At 41.5% G+C, this 22,910-nt stretch overlaps 1 long non-coding RNA gene across 1 annotated transcript in view; it reads right to left on the reverse strand.

Annotated features, from left to right (window-relative positions):
- The window catches only part of LOC122016424, a 31,441-nt gene extending 12,022 nt beyond the window's left edge, over positions 1–19,419 (reverse strand). Inside the window, exons 1-3 of the long non-coding RNA XR_006121119.1 lie at positions 18,636–19,419; positions 18,481–18,561; positions 18,115–18,174 (exon numbers count right to left, since the gene is read on the reverse strand). This is a non-coding gene — a long non-coding RNA (uncharacterized LOC122016424). The remainder of the gene's footprint in view (positions 1–18,114; positions 18,175–18,480; positions 18,562–18,635) is intronic.
- Positions 19,420–22,910: the final 3,491 nt, after the last annotated feature.

Below are 22,910 nucleotides of genomic sequence, written 5' to 3' on the forward strand. Positions count from 1 at the left end.
GAATATTCTTAAGTACTTTAGAAGGACTAAAGAATATTTCTTGATATATGGAGGCAATGATGAGCTAGCTGTAAAGGGTTCTGATGATGCTAGCTTCGGACCACCGGGATGACTATAGATCGCGATCGGGGTTCGTGTTTTGCATTAATGGTGGTGCTATGGTGGAAGAGTTCAAGCGGGACACGATGGTGATTCTACAACGGAGAATGAGTACATTCTTGCATCGGAGGCGTGAAGGAGGCGATTTGGATCCATGAGTTCATCATTGAACTTGGGAGGTTCCAGCATTCTTGACCCCATTGAGCTCTATTGTGACAACAATGGAGCTATATCACAGGAACCTCGCTCACACCAGTGGACCAAACACATACTACGGCGCTTCCATCTCATTCGAAGATCATCGAGAGAGGAGATGTGAAGATTTGAGTACCTACGAGGCTAACATCGCAGATCCCTTGACCAAGGCTTTGGCACAGAGGAAGCATGATGGTCACACTAGGTCATTGGGGCTTAGAGCTTACACTGATTGGCACTAGTGCTAGTGGGAGATTGTTAGTTAGAGCCCTAGAGCCAATCATTTGATGATTGTATTTTGGACTTGTTGTATCATATTCTATAAAAATAAAGGCATTTGGTTTTTGGTTATTATACTTACTTGTATTGGTGCCAAATAAACTAAGTATAATAACGTCCTTGAATAGACGGTTCTTACCTATATCAATCGGTTAGTTGAACCGATAGTGAGATGATATAGGGAACACTACTCTTAATCATTCCTAGTCGAGTATTAACATTCAGGGACAATGTTAATGCAATAAGACTAGCATGTAGGTCAACTCGATGACTTGATCTCACAAGTCATGGATATAGAGATATCAAGTTGACATATGGGTATGCATTGAAGAATGTATACTGAATGACCCGCCATGAGAAAGTATCATGGATCGTTATATGAGTGTCATATACTTTCTCATGTGGCTATTAGTATGACTACTAGTCCTTAGACCTGAAGTCACCATGGATCCCTACATAAGGAATTATGTACTTTGGTTTCGTCAAACGTCACTCGTAACTGGGTGGACTATAAAGGCGATTACTGGGTATGTAACAAATTATGCGGAGGGATGTGAGTGATGTAGATAGGATCTATCCCTCCTATATGACGGGAGAGACATCGGTATTCTTGATAGAGTGAGATCACGAAGTGCATGGCCATGCCCAAATGAGTCAACATGAGATGTTGAGCTCATTTGAGCGAGCGAGTCTACTTGGAGTTCAAGATTTAGATTGATTAGAGGATGACACGGTCTATGCCTCACATTGATCAATCTAAATGTCTAGGATAGAAGGACATTGTCACATATTGTGAGGAGTCACAATTAGTAGTCACAAGGTGATGTTGGATCTCAACATTTCTTGTAACTTGGGTAGCAATGATGTATTGCTAGATGTCGCTCATTGTTTATGTTTCTAAAGGAGTTTAGAAACATTGCCAACGTTACAAGAACCTATTGGGTCACACACAAAGAACAAGTGAATGGAGATTAGGTTCATATGATGAACCAATTGGATTAGGTTCATATGATGCACCAAGGATTGGATTCGGATTAATTCAAATTAGACTCAATTAGATTCAATTGTTGAATGAGTCTAATTTAAATTTGATTCATTGAGTCAATTTATATTAATGAATTGAGATTCATTAAATTAAAATTGACTTGAACCAAATGTTGGTTTTAACTCACAAAGGAAGAGAATTGGTCAATTTTGACTTGACCAAATGGAAGTTGAAACATCAAGTTTGACTTGATGTATTGCCACATCATGAAGGTTGACTCATCCTACATGGCATGACTAACCTTGCCACATCATCTCCACATCATCAAGGGAGATCAAGAGGTTACACTCCTCCATTTAATGTGACCGGCCACATTAAATGAGGAGTTACTCATGTGTGGCCGGCCACATAATGAAAATGGGTTTCATTTTTTTTGGGTGGCATTGATTTGGTGTTGAATGCATCTTCTTCCTTGGGTTCTTCCTTCTCTTTGCTACTGTTGCCGTGGGTTTTCAAGCAAGAGGAAGGTGAGTGAGTTGAGTTCCAAGTGAAAAGGGTGAAGTGAAGGTCACAAAGGAGGGTACCTAGAGGAGTATGTGAGATTCCTTTTACTTTCTCTCCTTTTCTCCTTTTTAAATCCTACCTGAGAGCCCTAGAAAGTGCTAGCACACTTGGGGTGCTCTCTTCTCCATCCTTGAGTATTAGAGAACACATCTTGTTCGTGTGGATATCAATAGAGAGTTGTCTACGTTGACAACTTCGAGATCCGGCGTACCTTGGACTTGCGGGATTGCGATGGGCACGCATCAAAGGTATAAAATGTTTTTCCTTTGTAGATCTACTGTAGATCGAAGTTTAAAACTCGTACTCATATTTTGAAATCTATCCTTCGCACGAGATCCAGTGGCATGGGTGATTCGGGGTTTCCGCGATGCGAAAAGCGGTTTTCGCGGCCCGAAAAACCCAACATCGTCCTCTTATAATGTGATACTAGGTCAACCAGCCTTAAACGAGTTTAGGGCAGTCGTTTCTACTTTCTGTCAAAAAATTAAATTTCCTGTTGATGACTAGGTCGGGGAAGTGCGAGGTGATCAGAAGACAGCTCGAAAATGTTATGTGGAGATCGTTCGGACTGAAGCTAATGCCACCCAAAAAATTCATAGAATGGAAGTCAATGCCATTCAGGAAAAGCCGCCTGTTCTGGTTTATGAAGAAAAGGAAGAAGTCCAGATTCAGATCGATCGACCTGAAGCTACTACTTATATTGCGGCTGATCTTGATCCCACTCTGAAAGCTGAACTGGTACAATGTCTGAAGAAGAATAATGATGTGTTTGCCTGGACGCCCAAAGAGGTCTCGGGCGTTTCTCCTACAGTAATGGAGCATTCTTTGCATGTCTTTCTAGATGCCCGGCCGGTCATGCAATGGAAAAGAAATTTTAGCGCAGAGCAGAACCAAATCATCAAGGAAGAAGTAACTAAACTCATGGAAGCTGACTACATCAGGGAGGTACAATTTCCGAGCTGGCTAGCTAATGTGGTCTTAGTCTCTAAGCCAGGAAACAAATGGCGGGTATGCATTGATTTCCGGGATCTCAACAAAGCTTGCCCAAAAGATTATTATCCGTTACCCCGGATCGATAAACTAGTAGACTCTACTGCCGGGTGTGAATACATCTCTATGCTAGACGCTTATCAGGGCTATCATCAGGTCCCCCTAGCTAAGGAGGATCAAGAAAATGTCAGTTTTATAACATCTGAAGGTACTTATTGTTATAATGTTATGCCCTTAGGACTAAAAAATGCAGGAGCAACTTATCAAAAGCTTATGAATAAGGTCTTCCAGACGCAGATTGGAAGAAATATGGAAGTATATATTGATGATATCTTAATTAAGTCTCTTCAAGCTATTGATCTGTGCAGGGATGTAGAGGAGACCTGCCAGACATTGAGGCAATATGGGCTCAAGCTAAACCCGAGCAAATGTTTATTCGGAGCAAAAGGGGGAAAGTTCCTGGGGTATATGGTGTCCGAGCGAGGAATACAGGCCAACCCGAGCAAAGTCAAGGCACTTCAGAACATAAAGCCGCCGCGCAACATGAGGGAAGCTCAAAGACTTACCGGCCGGATTACAACCTTGTCTAGGTTCATTTCCAGGTCGGCTGATCGTAGCTTCCACTTCTTTAAAATACTCCAGAAGGCAAACAAATTTCAGTGGAACGAGGAATGTGATAAGGCCTTCCAAGAATTAAAAGATTACTTGTCTACCCTTCCTGTATTAGCTAAGCCTATAGTAGGAGAGACCCTCTGGGTGTATTTGTCAGCTAACGAGAACGTTGTAGGCTCTGTATTAGTTAGGCAAGAAGGGAAAGAACAACAACCTGTATATTTTTCCAGTCATTTATTAAAAGGAGCTGAGTGTAGATATACTACACTAGAGAAGTTGGCTTATACTTTAGTGTTGACTGCTCGGAGGTTGCGCCCATATTTCTTAGCACATGAAATTGTTGTATTGACCAACAGTATGCTCGGACGGGTGCTACTCAACCCAGAGGCATCAGGTCGGCTGATCAAATGGATGATCGAACTTAGTGAATATGACATACAGTATCAACCTCGCTCGGCCATCAAGGCACAAGCTCTAGCAGATTTCATTATAGAAGTTCAAGGCCCCGAGGAAGAAAGTATTTGGAAAGTTTATGTGGATGGTTGCTCAACCAGACAAGGTAGCGGAATTGGTGTTCTTCTTATATCTCCAAGAGAAGACAGACTCCAACTTTCTATTAGGTTGAATTATAGAGCCACTACCAATGAAGTAGAATAAGAATCATTGATAGCTGGATTGCAAGCCGCTCGACATATAGGAGCAGCTCAGGTCCTCATCTATTCTGATTCTCAATTAGCAGCCCAACAATTATCAGGTAACTTTGAAATTAATAACGATAGGCTCAAGTTATACGCCGAGGCATTTGATAAGTTGAAGTCTCAGTTTCAAGAAGTGAATGTACAAAAAGTTCCTCGGTCTGAAAATCAGGTAGCAGATGAATTAGCTAAGTTAGCCTCTGCTATAACACCATGGAATTTGGATCGGCCTGTGGAACAGACTCTGTTAATATCTTGTATTGAAAGACAAGCTAACGTAGAAATACAAGGCGACTGGAGGGCACAAATTATATTGTACTTACAGCAAGGTATTCTTCCCAGAGATGAAGAACAGGCAAGGATATTTAAGAAGAGAGTTGCTCAGTATACTATGATAGGGGAGCAGTTATATAAGAGAGCTTTCTCCAGACCTTTGCTCAAATGTGTCGGCACGGAAGATATACAATTTATTCTACAGGAGGTTCATCAAGGCTCGTGTGGCAGTCATATAGGAGGGAGATCCTTAGCCCGCAGAATTTTATTAGCAGGATATTTTTGGCCTACTCTACACGAGGATGCTAACAAATTAGTAAGAACTTGTATTTCTTGTCAGAAACATCAGAATATTCCGTATCATCCTACGCAACTGTTAAAGACCTCTATAGTCTCCTGTCCCTTTGATCAGTAGGGCATGGATATAGTGGGCCTATTTCCCATAGCAGTTGCACAAAGGAGATTTTTATTAGTAGCAGTAGACTATTTTTCTAAATGGGTAGAAGCGGAACCACTTGCTCGGATTACTAAAGATGCAGTTATTAAATTCCTATGGAAAAATATCATATGCAAATTCGGTATTCTTCATAAATTAGTTTCTGATAATGGGAGGCAATTTCAGGGAGATAGAATCCTAGATTGGTGCAAAAGTTATGGCATTATTCAGGCATTTACCTCCGTGGCGTATCCACAAAGTAATGGTCAAGCAGAAGTAACCAATAGAGAAATTATAAGGGGTTTAAAAACCAAACTGGATCATGTTGGAGGTAGCTGGGTAGATGAGTTACCCAGTATTCTTTGGGCATATCGCACTACACCTCGAGAAGCTACAGTTATTACTCCTTTTCAATTAGTTTATGAAGGAGAAGCAGTAATTCCCATCGAAGTAGGAGTAGAATCCGATAGAAAACAGTTATATGATGAAGACAATGCTGGTCAACGACTCATGGAGCTAGACCTGATAGAGGAAATTAGAGATAAGGCTGCGGCTCGTCTCATCTCATATCGACAACGAATGAAGCAAAATTATAACAGAAGAGTTATCCCAAGATTTTTCCAAGTAGGAGATCTAGTATGGAAGCGTGTTAAACCCGTTGGGGATGTCAGCAAGTTAGCACCACAATGGGGAGGACCTTACAAAGTGATAGAAAAACTCACATCGGGTTCATATTATCTCCAGGATATTGAAGGAAGAATTCTCGAGCGTCCCTGGAGTGCAAATCATTTACAGCCTTACCGAACCTAACAAGATCATATCATTCAAAGAATACATCTGAAGGAACAAATCAAAATTATTTGAAGCAAGTTCCCGGCGAACTAAGGACAAGAATGCTTATAGTTTATGTACTCTATTTCTCTCAATAGATACATGGAAAGACAAATGTCGCCCGAGAAATAAATGTGGTTCAAAGAGTTTGACAATTATTGGCAGCCTATTGGCAATCTATGTGGTTCAAACACCTCATATCAGCAATAAATGTGGTTCAAACACCTCATATCGACAATTATTGGCAATCTATTCAAGCGATCAACAATCGGGAACCTTAAGGAAGGACCTATCCAATTTCCTTAAGAAAAGCTCAGAAAACATTAAACCATCACAAGGTTAGTGCAAGCATTTTCGTTTTGCATAAAAACATAGTCGATCGGAAAATCTCATGAAGTAACTCGGACGGGTCTTCTTGGGAGGAACCGGAGACTTTAAACTATCGCAGAACATAGTCGATCGGGAAATCTCATGAAATAACTCGGACGGGTCTTCATGGGAGGAACCGGAGACTTTAAACTATCACAGAGCATAGTCGATCGGGAAATCTCATGAAATAACTCGGACGGGTCTTCATGGGAGGAACCGGAGACTTTAAACTATCACAGAATATAGTCGATCAGGAAATCTCATGAAGTAACTCGGACGGGTCTTCATGGGAGGAACCGGAGACTTTAAACTATCACAGAGCATAGTCGATCGGGAAATCTCATGAAGTAACTCGGATGGGTCTTCATGGGAGGAACCGGAGACTTTAAACTATCACAGAGCATAGTCGATCGGGAAATCTCATGAAGTAACTCGGACGGGTCTTCATGGGAGAAACCGAACACTTTAAACTATCACAGAACATAGTCGATCAGAAAATCTAATGAAGTAACTCGGACGGGTCTTCATGGGAGGAACCGGAGACTTTAAACCATCACAGAACATAGTTGATCGGGAAATCTCATGAAGTAACTTGGACGGGTCTTCATGGGAGGAACCGAAGACTTTAAACTATCACAGAGCATAGTCGATCAGGAAATCTCATGAAGTAACTCGGACGGGTCTTCATGGGAGGAACCGGAGACTTTAAACTATCACATAACATAGTCGATCGGGAAATCTCATGAAGTAACTCGGACGGGTATTCATGGGAGGAACCAGAAACTTTAAACTATCACAGAACATAGTCGATCGGGAAATCTCATGAAGTAACTCGGACGAGTCTTCATGGGAGGAACCGGAGACTTTAAACTATCACAGAGCATAGTTGATCGGGAAATCTCATGAAGTAATTCGGACGGGTCATTATGGAAGGAACCGAAGACTTTAAACTATCACAGACCATAGTCGATCGGGAAATCTCATGAAGTAACTTGGACGAGTCTTCATGGGAGGAACCGGAGACTTTAAACTATCACAGTACATAGTCGATCGAGAAATCTCATGAAGTAACTCGGACAGGAATTCATGGGAGGAACCGGAGACTTTAAACTATCACAGAGCATAGTCGATCGGGAAATCTCATGAAGTAACTCGGACGGGTCTTCATGGGAGGAACCGGAGACTTTAAACTATCACAGACCATAGTCGATCTGGAAATCTCATGAAATAACTCGGACGGGTCTTCATGGGAGGAACCGTAGACTTTAAACTATCACAAAGCATAGTCGATCGGGAAATCTCATGAAATATCCCGGATGGGTTTTCATGGGAGGAACCGGAAACTTTAAACTATCATAAAAGCATAATCGACCGGGATTATATTATCACGGTGAATTCATAGTTACGTAGACTTCTTCACAAAAATCATTTGGTATTACATACTAAATCGAGAACCAAAGTTCGAAAGGGATTCCATATATATATACATATACGTATAATCTGTCAAAATTACATTCCCTATCTAGAGGCCCGATTACATGAAGTTCTTTATCTAACGCCTGGAATATTATATACTCAGCTAAAAGCTCAGAAATTTCATGAAGTTCCTCATATAAAATCATTCAGAATTACCTGCTCTTCTGAGGATGATATTATCAACAAAAGAGTTCATTAAAACAAGATCTAATTCCGAGGAATAAGGAAAGAATTCTTGAACAAAGTAGCACTTATGCTTAGTTCTCAGAAGCATTTCAAAGGAAACAATCTCAAGCTAATACAAACTGGAGAGAAAACAAGTAAGTACCAAACTTTATCCTGATATTGCAACCACTTAATTACAGCTCTTTCAGTTACAAGTCCTTTAATTACAAGTCTTTTTATTGCAAGTCTTTTCATTATCAATCTTCTTAAATACATAGCCATGCTTACTCAAAATGACTCGTTAAATCTTCAGGTAACTCCTTGTTGAGTCTGCGTCGGTTTATGAATAGAGAAGGAGACTCTCTAGGTAGATAACCACCCTCTCTCAGTTGTTGAAGAATTCCTGACACAGAATAATTTAAAGCCCCTACAATTCGATGAACATATTCTTTAACAAACGCCGGAGACTTTAGATAAGCTAGGCGTCTCTCTTCCTATCGATTTTCCTCCTGCTCCTTATAACTTTGAAACTCAGCCTGTATTTTAGTAGCTTGGTCCTTGAGAGTATCTTTCTCCAATTTAAGTTGTTGCAGTTCCTTTTGAAGCAGTGATAACTCAACATCTTGAGTCTTTCTTTGTTCTTGTTCCTGTAGAATAGCAAAGTCATGTGATGCTGAATCTTGAGCCTGCTCAGAAAGAAAGACATTATGAAGCATCTCTACTTTCTCTAAAACAAGGCTTTTGTGAGAAACATCTGAGAGAGCTTCTTCCTTCAAAGCAATTTCCAGTCGAAGATCGGAATGTAATCGATCCACTTGTAGCTCCAAAGTTCTCCTTTCGAGCTCTTTATTTTTCAGTAATTGTTGCAATTCCTGTAATTCTTGCCTCAGTGCCTCTAGTTGTTGATCTTGTGAGACTACTTTCTCTTGCAGCTGAGTCATGTCACTATGGGAAGGAGGGAGAGTAGCTTTCAACATTTCTATTTGAGCTTTTAGCTTACTGTTCTCCTGGTCCCGAGGCATAAGTAGCTGGTCTATGTGAATACTTGAAGCAAGAAACTAAACAGAATGATAAGGTGGTTAGAAAAAATGATAGGTAGATAGTAACCTATAACTAAGAATACGTACAACAATAGCTTGGCGACTGTGACTGTCAACCCGATCTGAAATATTATTGCCCCATAATTGCTCCTGGCTATGTAGCCAAGATTCAGCCAACAGGCCTTGTAACTGAAGAGAGCCATAACTAGGGGATCAGAAGTCTGCCCCATTTGGGAAGGTAGACCCAAAGCTTGTCTAAATAAAGGTGGGGGAACTGAAGAAGAAGGAGGTAAGGAGGAAGAAGACGTGATAGAAGAGAAAGAAGTAGTAGAAACAAGAGCAGCAGAAGAAGAGCTACAGGGGATGGAAGGTTGTAATGCAAGGGGTGCTGATTCAGTTGTCAAAGTACGAATCGCTAAGGGCCCTGCACTTGGAGAAGACCTCCGGCAAGGTGTTCACTTAGCTCACGGCCCAGAAGCCAAAGGAGGTAAGGCCAGTGCAAGAGGCTGAGAGGATGCAGAGGGGATAACAACCGCCTCGAAGCAAAAGAAGCTGAAACAATAGCAGAAGAGGGGGGGATGAGTAGAGCCGGTCTCATTATCCTAAGAGTAAGATTAGAGATAATATGGGTAGGGGGCATTGGTGCCTTACCTCTTTCAAAAGAAATAGGTACCGGAACGAGAGGAGCTTGCACAAAAGTACCAAATAGGTCGCTAAAAGGAACACCCTCAGTAAGCTTTGGCTTTTTGACTAGGGCAATGAAGGGTCGTTCTTCTTCCTCTTCCATAATTGCAACAGCTTCTGCTTTTTGCTCTTCTTTAGACAGCAGACCCAGGGTAGAGGAATTAAGATTAGCTCGGCGAGCCTGCAGCCATTCTTCTCCAAGATTATTCAGAAAAGACTTAGTCATAGTAGTGTTCTTATACATGAAAGCCGGGAGAAGAGCATCAGCTGAAACACAAGAATTGGGCATCATTATAGAGGAGATATACCAATTGGTAAATGTAGTTCAAAATATTTATACATACCAAAAGAGTCATCCAGGGGAGTGTCAATGTTACTTATCCCAAAAGAAAACATCAAACCCTCCACAATCAAATGGGGTAAGCTGAATTTTGCCCCCTTTAGTTTGGATAAAGCAAAAGCAACAGAGGAATCATTGAGGAGATTGTTGGTGTTAGGAACGAGAGGTAGATCATATATCCATTGGATAGGAAAAGGGGGAGGAGAAGGAAGACGAATGAAGAAAAATTTGTGACGCCATTCCCCTTGAGGGGGAATCCGGTTGAACAAAATAGCCTTAGGGCGAGATTGAAATTTGAAGACACCTATGTCTACTTGGTGCGGAACGAAGAAGTGATGAAAAAGTCGAGAGGATAAAGGAAAATCTAGCAGTTTTGACACTCCAACGAAACCAATGAGGATAGAAAAAGACTGAGGGACAAACTGATTAAGGGAAATATTAAAGTAGATACTAACATCAGGAAAAAATGGATGAAGAGGGAATTGGAAACCTTGTAGAACTTGGTCCCGAAAGATAGATATACACCCTAAAGGAGGAAGATGAGGACTATCCTGAGGATTGGGACGACCTATATAGGAAGGAAAATCTTAGCTCAGTCGTAAATCCACTTCCTCTGTCTCTGTGAGGTCAGAAACACACGAAAGAAACCACGCAGGAGGAGAAGTATCCATGGCGAAACAGTAAAAGGAAGGTGAATCGAGGAAAGCAAGAAAAAAGTCGAGAAGCGAAAGAGAACGTCTTAAACCCTCGCTTCTCCTTTCGATCCTATGCTAAAACCCTCAAATAAAGATGGCAGGGGAAATAGAATAAGGAAGAGTACTCAGATTCATGACCGTCATAAAGAGGTAATGTCATCAAAGGACAAAATCGGATTCGAAAAGAAGGATGAGTCCCAAGAAAAAGATGTTAAGTTGGGTGATCTTCCTTGGGAAACACAACCAAGTTTCTCTCGACATAAGCTTGATTGTTAAGAGAATCAAACAAATATGGGGAAAATTGGTCGAGTACTATAATTTCAAGATTATCTATTTGAGTAAAACAATAAACCTGGACAAGCATAATGAACCGGACGAGATTTAGTTGAGTATAAGGCGCTAGACGATATGTTCCCGCATAAGGATATATCGACCAGGTATAGTAAACTAGTTGATATCGAAATTAGCACATCGAACAGGACTTGGTCATAAACTACCGAACAGAACCTGTAAACATAAGTATGAATTAGCTAGTCACGATAGACCGGCCGAGGTGAATACTATTTTAATATATGGGTTTGAGATTTATAAGGGAAAGTTGGGTGACACCCACCATAATGAACTAGATGGAATTTGGTTAAGTATAATGCACTAGATGATGTTCGTAAATACAAGTATAAATCGATCAAGTATAATGAACCGACCGATATTAAGAATATTGCAATAGGCTGTACTAAATCGGACGGGACTTAATTAATTACAAAATATCATACGGTATTTATCAACATTAGTATGCATCAATCGGTCGTGATAGATCGGTCGAAATGGAAGATATTATAATATATTGAGTGAAGTTTTATGATGACAAGTCAGGCAACACTCAACATACTTGGACAAAATAAACAACCACCATGAAAAGGAACAGATTTAATAACAGAATTAAAATTCAACTTCACATAAATCACCCAGGCTGTCGTCACAAGTCCTAGTCAACCTTACAATGATTCAAATTCGAGTAAGAAAATCACTCTATTGTCAACTGGAGAAACAGATCGATAGGCCTGTTATCAAGGAGTTTATGATGGTTCAGGAAGTTGGGAGGAGGATCGCGAGATAAGAAGCCTTCTTCTCGTAATTGCTGCATCGTTCCTTCAGCTCCAGCAGTGAAGGCTGCCAAGATCGACTTTACAATCAGCCTGTTGAACTCAGTAGAGTTAATCATGATGGTGGCCCTATCCTTGAAGCGGGTATCTTTATTAGCCTTGTAGACGACCAAAGCTGTTTGGTAAGTTTTCAGTTCAGCTTCTCTGGCAGAGACCTCGGTCTTAGCTGAATTTAGGGAAGTATTTAAGGAAGTTATTTTGTCATCCTTCAGCTGCAGAGCCTTAAGTTTATCGGCCAATGCCGACTCATAATCAGACTTTAACTTGTCGAGCTCAGTCGTCTGTTTCTCTAAATTGGAAGTTAATTCTTTGTTAAGATCCGTAGCTGATTTAAATTGCGACTGGAGACTCTCAATTTGAACTTCAAGTTGTTTCTTAGAGGCAAGGGAAAACGTCGCAGAAGACAACTCAGTAACTTGCTTTTTCAGTTTTTCGTTCTCAGATTTCAGCTTCTTGTTCTCATCGTATAAGTTGTGCATCAACCGAGACAAACCCATGCTCTCTAGCCATCGCTGGGAATATGATAAAGGATCATAAAATAGTAAAAGACAGATAATAAATAAACTTTGACAAACATACCTGGGTTTCCTTGTTAGAAAATCGGTCAATTGCCTCAAGAGGAGAGAGCTCCCCAAAAAGAGAATGAATTTTTTCCTAGGCATCAGCAAAAGAGCCTCCCAATAAGATAGGGAGGACGGGAATGGCGGAAGAGCCCGTAGAAAAAGAAGAAGTTGGAATAGAAGGAGGAGCAAAAACTAGGTAAGAAGAAGGTAAAGAATGTAAAGATCCGGATGTGGGTATAGACAGAGGAAAGGTGAAAGAAGGACCACCAGGAGCAGGGGTACTAGAGGAAGGTGGAGAACAGAAAACGAGAGAAGGATAAAGGTCAGCCAAAGTGAGCTCATCAGAAGGAAGAGTAGTAGAAGTAAAGTCTTCTGAGAACAATTCTTCGACGGAAAGGATGAGTCTCCTTTTGGGAGGAGGAGCCCTGGTGAGTTTGCGCCCCGGGCGTTTGCCAGGAGCAACTTCAGCTATCGATTTACCGGAGCTCACAGGAGACGTAAGCTCAATGATAGGAAGGGGATTGGCTGATGAAGGAGCAGCAGCCACTGGTGAAGAAATAGTCTGCAAAGAAACGACAGGAATTTCTACAGGAAGGCCCTCGGAAGCCTCAGGAACCACTTGAGAGCTGGATACTTCAACCACGGGAATCGGATCTTCAACTGGAGGTAGCGGAGTAACGGCAGCGAGGAGCTCTTGTTCTTTTGCACGAAGTGCGTCCTCTTCCAGACGCAGCTCTTCATCGATTAACACAGAATAGAAATTGTCCACTACATAGAGAGAAAAAATGTTTTAGTTAGTAAAAATCAATAAGGAAGAAGAAAGAATTTACCTAAAGAGCCTTGTGTATCAGGTTTGACAGGGCTTAGACCAAATAAGTATAGAAGATCGACCCTCAGCCACTTGGGGATAGAAAGCCGACGACATAACAATTTTTCACAATAAACAGGAAAAGAAGGATGAAGATGAAACTCCCTGACGTCGAGCAAGGGAGGTAAGGAGGATCTCCAAGCATGAGACCAAGGAATGGGTCCTGGAAACTTTATAAAGAAGAAACGAGATTTCCAAGCTTTAAGAGACGAGGGGATATCCTCAAAAAGGACCATCTTAGTCCGAGATTGGAAAAGGAAAACACCGGGCTCCGAACACTTTGGGTAAGAAAACATGAAAAAATTTTGGAGAGTAGGAAGGATATTTAACAGACGAAATAGCATGTAGGTGTCACACAGATAGCGAAAGGTGTTAGGTTTAAATTGCTGCAAAGGGATATCAAAATACTGACTCACATCAATTAGAAAAGGAGGAATGGGAAACCTTAAACCCCCTATTAATTGATCCCTGAAAAAAGTCACGCAATTAGCAGGGGGACGATGAGGATGATCATCTGATTTCGGGATTAAGATGCTATATTCCCTAGAGATTTCATATTGATGGCAGACAGCAAGCCTAGCATTTTTATCAAAGGAAGAGGAAATTTGGGCATACCAAGGAGTAATCGTTTCCTCAGCCATAGGCAGAAGTAAAGGTTGGCGGAACAACCAGTTACTTACTGGAAGCGAGAAAGGAGATCGCCGGAAAGCAGTGAGCGCGAGGTTTGGTCAAAGACTGCAGCAAAAGAAGAACGCTTGGGCAAGAAAAAAAAGGGACAACGTTGAAAAGAAGACGAAGGGTTTAGGGTTTAGAAAACACACAACCATCGTCAGATCAAAACACTTTTCTTTCAATAGACGTTGAGGATCATAAAAAAGGGCAAATGCCCGTATGACGTAGCAGAGAGAGAAGATGTGTGTCACAATCATAAAGGAGCATTTATGTTAGACACGACAAATCGAATCATACTGGGGTTGGTAACACCTCGTCATCCGCCTCCAACATTCTCTTACCATCGAAAAGCCAATCACAATCAAGGAAATTCTGAAGAGAAGACGTAGTTTACTAGGTGTAATAAAGAAAGAGAGATTGAGTTGGACGAAATCCAGGCCAAGGACAAAAAATAATGAAAGTTATTTAGGTATAAAGCATGGTCCAAATTAATGTCATTATAAAGCATAAACTAATATCGATCAAAGTAATTTTTTTGGAATAACTTTATAAATAGCATAACATCGGTCGGGATAACCTTGTTTGTGATAAACAAGCGAATATCGGTCAAAATGACAACGTTTATGATATACAAGTCAATATTGGTCAAAGAATTATGTCTATCCTTATGAACCAAAGGGATTCAAAAGAGTCACCCAATTCAATACAAAAGATTATTCGAATTTACATTTAGAACCTGATCAAATACACAACATTACATTTTCCTCTCAGAACATTAGACCTCGAAGGGTCAACAAAAGTTACAAATATAAGCTCTCGGGATGCTTAGAAAATTTCAATCCCACCGGAGTCAAACTTGCCAGGGAGCAGAAGTGGAAATATTTTACCTGGCACGAAGGAAGATTGCTCGGGCGACAGAAGTGGCAATATTTTACCCGGGATGAAGGAAACTATGAAGCAGGGTGGTCTCAGGAACAAGGGGAAGGGGACAGATCTATTCAGGCCCTAGTGCAAAGGTGACTGAAAGAATCACTCCCCTGTTCGAACCCTAGAGCTCTGCTTCCAGAGCAACCAATCCTAGCCCGCGGGTAACATGGGCTACGCATTTGTAGCGACATCCATGGGCTATTGAGTTGGTCCTCCGTGAGTAGTGAGAATTCCTCTGAAGCTCGTTGAGTCTCTAGAGCAGTTGCGCCTTCGGTTAGAGATTCTAAATCTCGAGAAACGTCATTTTTTAGGATGGTTTCTCGGACCAGAAAGTTAGCTAAAGCAAAAAACTTGAATAAACTCATGAATAGATCTCGCCTTGTCCAACAAGAGGCGCCTAAAAAGGAGGATCTAAGGCCATACTCTCGGTAGGAAAAGTTAGCAAGGAGGGAAAAGAACTGAGGCGAATGAAGAATGAAGAGGGGGCAATAGCTCTATTTAAAGGATCAAAAAGACTCACGGGATCACTGTACTTGAGTTCACGGGATGGCTATAGTAGAGGTTCACAAGGCCACAATAGCAGAGTCACGGGTTAAGACAGGCAAAGAGACAAAAGAAAAGACTTGTGTCTAGTCAGTCGGCTACACCTCCTTCGACTAGACTTAAAGGGAAGGCTAGTGATATGGATTAGGTTTCATGGATCCCCGGTGGGGAAGGAAAAGGAGATAGCCAAGTTAAGAAGGTAGTCAATATCGGCCGAGATGTACCTCAAAGGAGGTAGGCCAATATCGAGCGGGATATACCTCTAAAGAGGCAAGCCAATATCGGTCGATATGTACCTCAAAGGAGGTAGGTCAATATCGGCAGAGACATATCTCAAAGGAGGTAGGCCAATATCGAGCGGGATATACCTCTAGAGAGACAGGCCAATATCGACCGAGATATACCTCAAAGGAGGTAGGCCAATACCGGCCGAGACACATCTCAAAGGAGGTACGCCAATATCGGCCGAGATATACCTCAAAGGAGGTAGGCCAATACCGGCCGAGACACATCTCAAAGGAGGTAGGCCAATATCGGCCGAGATATACCTCAAAGGAGGTAGGCCAATACCGGCCGAGACACATCTCAAAGGAGGAAGGCCAATATCGGCCGAGATATACCTCTAGGGAGGCAGGTCAATATCGGCCGAGATATACCTCAAAGGAGGTAGGCCAATACCAGCCGAGACACATCTCAAAGGAGGTAGGCCAATATCGAGCGGAATATACCTCCACAGAGATGGACCAATATCGGCCGAGATATACCTCAAAGGAGATAGACCAATATTGATCGAGATTACATACTTAATAAAATACAGTCCGATATCAACTAGGATAATAACAAACTTAGAGGAGTACAGACTAGTATCGCCCGAGAAACATCATGAGAGGTAATAATAACTAACCGGACCTAGTCTGAGTTCGCTTTCGACCGATACAGGGAACAATGTTATATTAAGCTATCTATGATATAGCAAAGATAGGAATGGCAAGTAGGAATGATAGATGCACTCTGAAATAACTCATAAAGCAGGACAGAAGTAAATATTTCAAATAAAGTAGTTTAATGAAGATATTTGTAGTATGGGATTGTATAACAGGTTTGCTAATATGGTGGGAGGAAGGCTTCTAGATTTTTCTGCAGGTACTAGACGACAAAGAAGGTACATCTGGGGTACAAAAAAGATTCCTTAAAAGCCATTTTCCACAAGTACACAACTTACATCATCTCATAACAAACTCTAATGAATCAGGGTCCACTTTATAACTACGGAGGTTATATGAAGTGGTATAAAAGGGGGAATCCTCTCCGTTGGCAAGGTAAGTTCGCATCATTGCTCACATTCATAACCCTAATTCTCGATTGCTATTCATCTTTTTTCTTCCTTCTTCCACACTGAGAGAGATCACTGACTTGAGCGTCAGAGAGTCTAGCGAGGGATTCCCACCCCGGTCTTTGGTCACTGACGATAGTGTTGGTTGGTCTCTTGTGCGTAGAAAGCCTGGGAAGCTCTAGATCTGGGTTTTCTTCGGTCAGGTCTCTTTCTCGCCATTGGAGCTTCGCACAAGGAGTACATTCTGGGACTTCATTCTCCTAGATCCGCTTTGGGTTTCTCGGATCAGTATTCAGTCAGGTATTACTCTTCATCAAGGAAGTAGGTTTTTTCTCCTAGCTCTCCATTTTATCAACCTTCTTAGACAGGATCAGAATGTAAATGCTCATTAAGGCTATTAATGCTAATTAAGTATTTTCGTTGGATGAAAATACTTAAGCTTTTTGCTCTTCATTTTTGGGATTGATTCTCTTCATTCTCCTTACTCCTCTCTTCTTGTCCGAAATCCACTTTCAAGGTTGCTAGCACAACCTTTCTCCTTTTGTGAGTTTGTGAGACAAACGAACGCTTGTTCGTGTGGATACCGTAGAGGCGTGAACGCAAGATCGTGTTGTGATCCGAGCTATCGGGAGTCTGTGAGCACACACCAAAAGTATAATCTCTCATGCTCTTAGTGAACTTAGTATATAATTTTATTTCCCTTCGCATGGATCTTCTGGAGGAACTAGTATTTTTCACTGCGCGTTTGCGTGTTTAGCGTAACTAGTTCCTTACACTACTATGCTGCGACACGCTACCCATGAGTGGACCAGCGGAGCACTGACAGAGCAAACTCCACACACACTACCTGATATACCACTAACTCATGAGTGGTTGCGTGTACAGATCATGTAACTGGTGATGCACTCAATAATAATGAAGCCGACAATCGCTCAGCATGCAATCGTACAAGATGGTGCATGACACTAAACATGTAGATATAAACAGTATACACCTCCATATAACATGCACCATAAAAGAAATAAATCATACAATGATCCAGGTAACATAAATCCAGGTACACAAATTAGATATACTAAATAACTAGACTACTACACAGTAGGGCAATGTATGTCACTATTCCTATGAACAGGAGTAAACATGGCAACAAATAAGAGAATATAACCATGAATGCATAACAGACAAGAATATAAGCAAACTACATGAACTAAATAGTTATATACCAAAGCAGATGTAAACATAATCATTACTAATAAAAATAAATTATTATGCATATCTAAAATGACTATATCAAGAAGATAAGTCAGAAGTATCTACCTCAAAAGAAGATTGTATCAAATAAATCCCATGTTGAGACGCTCACCTCTAATCAAAGTCCTACATCAATATATTTTATTTAGCTAAATTCACATGGATTAAACAGCTAAATAAAATACCCAAACCTAATTAGGAAAAACCCTAATCAATTGTAGACCTTAACCCTACTATATTTAATCCATTGGTCAACTAGGGTTGATTTCCTTAACCCTAATCATACCATCACACTTAATTAAATTTTGTATAATCCCTTGACCTATCATAAATTAAACGCTAGGCATAACCTAACCAACTCTGTAACTAAATAACTAATCCAAAATAGAAATGGAATATAACTGTGATAATTACACACTAGTTAAATCTTACCTCCAAATCCAATGCACTACTCACAGTGGAAGCAACTCACTGCCGGAGACGGTAGTCGAGACCAAGTGAAGCCACTGCCTTCTGCATTAATCATTTCCCAAACCAACCTTTAGTATGGTTCCTACACTCTAATATGATCCATAACAGAAAACTACCTTGTCCCTACTATGAGATGTGGATCGACGCTATGGCAAGGGAGGTGGCTGCTAGATTATGGCATCAAGCAGTAGGCATTGGGGCAAAGTCGACAGAAGAAGAAAATAGCGTCTGGAAAACTAGGGCTCGGGCGAAGCAATCGTTTGGAAGAAATCTTGGGATGCTGATGCTAAGGCAGAGGGGAAGAGGAAAGTCCTCGTCATCAGCGCTGCTTCGTGCGACGGCGTCGACTATGGGTGACGCAAAGAAGAGGTCGAGAGAAGAATCGACGTTAGCGGCGATGTCGCGACGGAAGAGAAAAGGGGAAGAAAAAACTTGGTCGGCGCTAGGGCAGAGAGAAAACAGCCGATGTGATTTGGCTGGCAATCGGTTGTGGCGAGAGGAAGTGGCGTCGGGAGCAAGGAGAACTCGGAAGAGGAGAAGAGGAGGAAGGTTCGCCAGTAACCAAAACCAGCGAACCTCTGCTTGGATCTTCACCTTGATCGAGAGGTTGGAAACCGACGACTTTGCCTCGGATAGTGCCATGCGCTCGGTGCTAGGGGAAGGAGAAGGTGGCTCTTCTCGGCGATCGGAGGAAGAAAACAGAAGAGTAGAAGAAGCGGTGGTGCGAGCTCGATGAAGAAGAAAAGGATCGGCGGAGCTCGGAAAAGAGGAACAGGGAACGAAGGCTCGGGCGGCGGCGGCATGGGGCGCTACGGTGAGATCGGAAGAAGGGAAGAGTCGGCGCATGAGGGAGGGTAAGAGGAAAGCTCGGGTTCGCGAAAGGGGAGGAGGAGAGGGATCGGGCTCGGGAGAAAAGAAATAGGAAAAGGAAAAAGAAAATAAAAGGAAAATAAATTAATTTAGAAAACTTAGATTTGGTCTAATCAAATCATAAGTTCTTTCCTAAATCAACTCTTACTTTTGGGTATTTATAAACATGCTTTTCCTATGTCCATTAATTTATCCCCGTAAACTCGTCATACAAGCTCCAATTAATTCCCAGAAAATTTCAGAAAATTCCTAAAAATTCCTTTAATGTTATTCGTCCATAAAACTTTATTATTTATTTATTATTTTGTTGTCGTATTTTACATTCTCCCCTAATAATAAAAATTTAGTCTCCAAATTTCGTTATCTACCATCAGCAAGTACTAGCAATAGATAGTTAGTATTAATGTTGAACGGAAATTAACCCACATACCTCAAATAAATAGATGGGGGTATCGAGCTCGGATCGTATCCTTGAGCTCCCATGTAGCCTCCTCATCAGAATGATACTGTCATCCGACTTTAACCAGTTGGAAAGTCTTGTTCCATAGTTGACACTCTTTGTGGTCCAGAATCCGTACTGGCACTTCCTTGTAAGTAACGTCAGGCTGAATGGTGTTAGTAATTAGCCCTAAGATCCAATCATGAGATGATTAGGATTTTTGGATTAATCATTGAGTTAGACTCGAATGAATCCACTCATTGGATTATGTGTAATCTGAATTAGACTCATTGAGTTAGACTCAAATAGATCCAATTGTTGGATTGAATTAAATTGCATGGGAATCAATGGGTTAGACTCATTGGGTGAACTTGATTTAACCAAGGAAGTTGAATGGTCAAAATTCAACCATTGGATTTAATGGTTGATTTTGAGCCATTGGATTAGAAGATGAAAGGGTGGAGACTATTGGTATTCCATGGGATGGCTATAAATATCATTTGGATGATATTTTTCATAAGATTTGATAACTTGAGAAGGTGAAAGGTCTCTTGGCTTCTTCTTCTTCCTCCTTTCCTTGCTTGGCCGAAACACACAATCAAGGGTTGCTAGCACAACCTTGTGTGTTCTTCTCCATCTTGTTGAGTTTGTAAGACAAACGAAAGCAAGGCTTGTTCGTGTGGATACCGTAGAGGCGCGAATGCTTGATCGTGCTGTGATCTGAGCTGTCAGGAGATCGTGAGCATGCTTCAAAGGTATAACTCTATCATGTCTTTAGATCTAACTTAGTATAAGATTATGTTTCCCTTCGCATGGATCTTCTGGAGGAAATAGGTTTTTCCGCTGCGCGTTTGCGTGTTTAAGCAACCTATTCCCTTACAGTGGTATCAGAGCCACTTGCGAAGGGATATGCTAAGTTATTAGAATTTTTATATATGATATAGAAATTGCATGATAGGGTTTTCTATGATAGGTAAAATTGTGAGTTTCGGCCACACTTGACTCTCGGCCAGATTATGGGTCTCGGCCAGACTATGAGTCTTGGCTAGATTCGGAGTTTCGGCCAAATCTTGAGCGATGACCGAAAGTTGGTGTGTGACCAACAAGGTCTCAGATAGAGTTGTTTTGTTTGGAACAAAACGAAGTCGGTGTGTGACCAACAAGGTCTCGTCTAGAGATGTTTTGTTTAGAACGAAACATAGTTGGTATTGTGGGTAGTGTCTCGGGAGGGACCGCCGTGGCGTTGCGGCTCATAATTTATTTGCTAAAATCATAGTAAACTTTATGTCATAAAATATTATGAATATATATGACATGGTGCATGGTTATGATCCTTTTACCCCAATGTGATTGGATGTGTGTAATGTTGTAATTTATAATACGGCCTGCGTGGCGTGCCTTCATTCCTTTTATTCTTGTTGTAATTAGATTACACTCAAATGTAACTCGAGTTTCTTTAGATTTTGTAATGTACAAAATTAGAAAGAGTTAGTCTTCTGGAAGACGGGTGAAAAGGAAGGAAGGACAACAACACACGGCAACCGAGGAAGCGCTTGGAGAAGCTGGTTGGACCTAGGTTGACTTATCGCTCTTCTCATTGGCTTGAGAAGATCGTAGTTTATGGGGCCATAACCATGTCACGTTTAAACTTGTGTATATGTTGATATATGTCATGATATGCCATGATGTATGTGATGCATGTGTAGCTATCGTAATTAGGTCATTTACATATGTCTACCAGAGTTTGGTACTCATTACTAACTCGATCATCTATAGTCAGGTTTGCCAAAGCAAAGTGGCTCGTTTTATCTTGGTAGAGTGCGACGGGACAATTGTGATGTGTTGGTGCAGCGGAGACCGGCAAGAGGGGGGTGAATTGCTGAAAACAAAAACGAAAATACCCTCCTCGTACTTTCAACTTAGTTAGTGCAATAGTTAACAAAATAATAAAACAGTAAAAGAAAGACACAGAAGAATTAACTTGGTTACAACCAAGGAGATTGTTAATCCAGGGCAATAGAAGCGCACTAAAAGAAGCTCTCCTTTGCTGAAGGCGGAGAAGCCTTTTACACTTTCAAAAGCTCAGAACTATTGCTAGGAAACACTACAGATTGATTGCTTGAGTTGTTGTTGAATTCCTAGCTCCAGGGGCCTTTTTATAGCTCCTGGAAAGTCTATCCCGAGGGTCCAAGGCGCCTCCAACAAGGTTCAAGGCGCCTCCAGCTCGGTCAGCGTATAAAACTTTATCCGCACGCAAACGGTCAAAACTAACCTGTTGAAGGCGCCTTCAACAGGCTTGAAGGTGCCTTCAAGGGCGCCTTCCAGGGCACCTTCAAGGGCGCCTTCAAGGGCGCCTTCAAGGGCGCCTCCAAGCTTCCAGCTTAGTTTCTTCAGCTTCCTTCGCTCTGTTCTTTTGGGTGATTGCGGCCAACCGGAATAGGACTCACCCGAACCCAATTCCCGGCCTTCCTCGAGTAGCCTTCCGTCCCGGCTTAACGTCCCTCGAACGCCGCGCACGCTCTTCATGCCCACCGGAGTACTCTTCCGCAGCTCTCTCGTCCTTCGGACGCACCGAGCCCGTCGGCTCCCTTCCTGTGCCGTCCTTCTCGCTAGCTGCGTCTTCCGCTCGACTTCCTATGCTCCTAAGCTCCTGCACACTCAGACACAGGGATCAAATATAACGCAGGACCTAACCAACTTGGTTGATCACATCAAAACTACCATGGGGTCCAACATGATGTTCGACTACCGACCTTTGGGTATGAATTAATTAAGTTACCTCAATTGGATTGAGAACTTAAAGGCATATCCCATAAGATGTAAATCATATTATACTAGTCTTGGGCGATTAGCCAAAGCTAACTCAAGATGAATTATAATATGTATTTCATAAGATGGGAAAATGAACAAACAGTGTTGTTCATCTAAGGATACAAGAGTTACATAGGATGTAATTGGTGAACATTGTCTACCTAAGTTATACAAATCTTGGGTGATTAGCTAAAGCTAACTCAAGTAAAGTATAATATGGATTTTGTCCAATTAGTATATGTTGCCTACCTATTTATACAAGTCTTGGGCG

This window comes from Zingiber officinale, chromosome 8B (assembly GCF_018446385.1).
Source record: "Zingiber officinale cultivar Zhangliang chromosome 8B, Zo_v1.1, whole genome shotgun sequence".
Classification (NCBI taxonomy): domain Eukaryota; kingdom Viridiplantae; phylum Streptophyta; class Magnoliopsida; order Zingiberales; family Zingiberaceae; genus Zingiber; species Zingiber officinale.